The sequence below is a fragment of the Bactrocera neohumeralis genome, chromosome 4 (assembly GCF_024586455.1).
Source record: "Bactrocera neohumeralis isolate Rockhampton chromosome 4, APGP_CSIRO_Bneo_wtdbg2-racon-allhic-juicebox.fasta_v2, whole genome shotgun sequence".
NCBI classification, from domain to species: Eukaryota; Metazoa; Arthropoda; class Insecta; order Diptera; family Tephritidae; genus Bactrocera; species Bactrocera neohumeralis.
The window spans coordinates 46,267,845-46,271,235 of NC_065921.1; the positions used below are offsets into that span (position 1 = coordinate 46,267,845).

At 30.7% G+C, this 3,391-nt stretch overlaps 1 long non-coding RNA gene across 3 annotated transcripts; it reads left to right on the top strand.

The window, feature by feature from the left end:
- The first annotated feature begins 394 nt into the window (after positions 1-394).
- On the top strand, positions 395-2,975 carry LOC126754690 (uncharacterized). 3 transcript variants are annotated; one of them, XR_007666363.1, is made up of 3 exons: positions 395-756; positions 2,372-2,759; positions 2,827-2,975. It is a non-coding gene; the product is annotated as an uncharacterized LOC126754690 (long non-coding RNA). The 3 variants fall into 3 exon arrangements; XR_007666364.1 differs by lacking the exon at positions 395-756 and having other exon boundaries at positions 1,189-2,422; positions 2,491-2,759; XR_007666365.1 differs by lacking the exon at positions 395-756 and adding an exon at positions 1,189-2,300.
- The last annotated feature ends 416 nt before the right edge of the window (positions 2,976-3,391 follow it).

The window sequence follows — 3,391 nt, forward strand, 5'->3', positions numbered from 1 at the left end:
GCTGATAGTGAAATTTGTTTATTTATTAAAAAAAAAGTGAAATAAAAATGAATAAGATAAGTTATTAATAGAAATTTTGGTATTTTTGGAAAATCAATATAAATCTTACGAAAAAATTCGTTTATTATTAACTACGTTAAAAGATAATTGAGAAGCAATATAAAACTGCTTTCCTCTGATGCTGCAAACGCAAAGGAGGTGGCAGACTTCAAGCGACATCTGTCGAAAAATAGCACAAATCGGCCAATTTTGAGCAGTGTTGCCTACTCAAATTTGGTAAATTCGGTTAATGCAGTGATGATGAAAATAGTGCAAACATTCGTAGTGAGCGCTGAAACTTGAGGAATATTTCAAAAGACGTGTTGGAAATAGATGACCATAAGTGAGTTGAACTAAAAAAAACAACATTTTATTTACATATGTATGTACGTACATATGCAGTTTCATCAAAAATTTTCGGATCAACAAAAGGACATTTATTTACATTTTGGGGGAATGCGGAAATTAATTTGGAAATGACAAAAGACAAGGTTATCAACATTGTATTGGAAAGGATTTCAATATAAATATGGCCCAATCGACGTTTTGTGTTGTATTAAATGAAGTCCTCAACATTCTTGAGTACAGGCTATGTTCAAGATGAATTTCCATTGATTTGATCGCCAGCGAGGAAGAAAAACATATTTTTTTGGAAAATCAAATATTCCTGGTGTGGAAATGACAGAACTCACGTAAAGATAATGGCACCGTCAAGAGGTAAACATCTGTATTTTAACCGCAAAATATTCTCAAGTCTGAATGTTATGGTGGTTAGGCTTTTTCAAAATTAACTTTTCACTCAGCATGCTATATATATATACATATATGTTTTTCGTATGTAGGTGTGCGACCACAAGATGCAAATACGATACGTTTGTATTTTTGTTTCTTATCTCTAAATTACACATTTAAAACATAATTTAACGCGTTCTCAAGTATTTTTTACATAAATACTTACAAATGTTCCATTTTTGCCAATTTACGCAGTTCACTGATCAGCGGATAGATTTCGACAAATATTTTCGATTTTGCGGTTTCAATTATTTCAAAACTATCGCTATCTGTTAGCCACGGAATGTATTTTATCAAGTCGGCAAGTAAGTTCAACTGCATCGAAAACTTAATTTTCGATAAGGTAATAATTTTCGATCGAATTGTCAAGTATATCGATCGAAACGGATTCAATAATTAGACCCAATAAATACAAAAAAACTAACATACAACAAAAAGACAAAACACAAAAAAGTGCATTGGAGCAAAACGAAAAAATGGGGATGTTTAGGCAAAACTATAGGCATATATGCAATAACCAAAACTGCAGTGACAAAACAAAAGTTACAAAGAACAAAATATACAAATTTTACGAACACAAAAAACATAAATCGGGCGCGAAAAGTAAAAACACCTAAGCAATAAAACAAACACCAATCGAAACAAACGGCCGCGATCACTAAGTCTGTTATTACACGCGTCAACTCTTGTTGCTAATTCTCGGGCGATTCTCTTTTGCTGTCGCCCATTACGTTCACACGAGCAATTTGTGTTGCGCAGCTCCGTTCGAGTTTTTTTCTCATTCTCTTTCATATCATTTTCTCAATTTTTTGTGCTGTACGGCTACGCTACATTTAATGCCTGTTGCGTTGTTATTTGGATATTGAAGCGTGAGGATGTTAATTTACAGTGTTTATGAAATTTTAAAAAGTGGTGAGTTGAATAAATTAATTTTTAAATTTTCTGTTTATTAATATTCGATTATTTTAAATAAATATGGCGGAAAAAGTAAAGTGGACAAAAGCACTAATTGAAAAATTAATATATTTGGTAGAAGCACAGGAGTAATTATAGCATAAAGTCACCGTTATATTTGGACCGGAATGTAAAAGCTGAAGCTTTTAACAAAATCTGTGAGACTAAACGTGGCAAACATAAACGTGTGTGAAATAAAAAAAATGGAAAAATGTAAGAACACAATATTTACGAGAAATTCGTGAAGTGCGCAATTCACGAAAAAGCGGAGTTGGTATAAACGATTTGTATTCTCTAAAGTTCTGGTGCTTCTCGCTGCTGCAATTTTTGGAGCAGCATACCCAAATTAGGAGGGGGGAATCTAACTACGAGGAAATACTTTATTTTATTTTATTACATTAATTCAAACAAATATTATACTATAGGATCCAGGCGCGTCAGGAAGTCGGGAGTGTGAAAATAATATATCTCCAACAACAACCCAACCAATTGTGGCTGAAGAGACTGTTAATATAGTAAATCATTCATATATACATATGTGCATAAAACAAATAGTTTTAAGCTTTATGCTTATCTACATTTATAGACAACTGAAATAATGAATGGCGAAAAAGAAAGGCAGAAGAAAACGGGAAAGGTTTTGTAATTTTAATTTTAAAAATTAAACAATTTACTTATTTATTTTCTAACATTTATTTTTTAAAGCACTGCATTGACTAAAGTGAGGCAGGATTTGGCGGCTGTGAGAGAACAAATCGCTGAAAGACGCAATAGACCGTATAGTTGGTTAGGCAATTTGGTCTCTGCGAAAATGGAGGAGATAGTTCCTCACATGCGAGAAGACGTTCAATGCCTTATGCGCCGTTTACTACAAAAATCAAACAGATATGGTGATTCGCAGTTACAATCCCCTCAGAACGACTTACTTCAGAATGCAATAAGTGGGATTTTTGAAGATAAAGATTTTGATTTTTGTAAGTAATGCACATTTATTTAATTTATCAAATTACATAAGTAAATAATAATAATAAATTTTTTCAGGACCGATTAATATATATAATAGAAAAGTTTGAATTAAATGTGACTGAAATAAAATTTTAAGGCTGGCTTTTTTAAAATACAAATAATGTAGATATTTATATATATAGTTCTAAGAAATATTTTTAATTTAAATCTGAAATGTGATACATTTAAAGACTGATTTTTGAAGAAGTTTGAGTACAAATAATGTAGATATTTTTATATACATATTTCCAAGAAATATTTTTAATTTACATCCGAAATGTGATTAATTTGACAAAGCCTAAGTTTTTCTAATTAGTGCTTTATTTTTGAATAAATACTATTTATTTTTTATATAGTTTATAAGTTATGATGAATTATGAATTAAAAGCAATAAAATGAGATATGAATTAAACTAGAAAAATGTTTCTATTCATCAAAAAATATTTGGCTTTTATATTTATAATATAAAAATTAGTTGTATGAATTACATTAAATGGCGGTTTTCTTTGTTTCCGTACAATATTTTTTACAGGAAATTGCAGAATTTTCCTCTTGGTGCAACGGCACAGCAACAAACACACGCAGAAAATTATTTGCAATG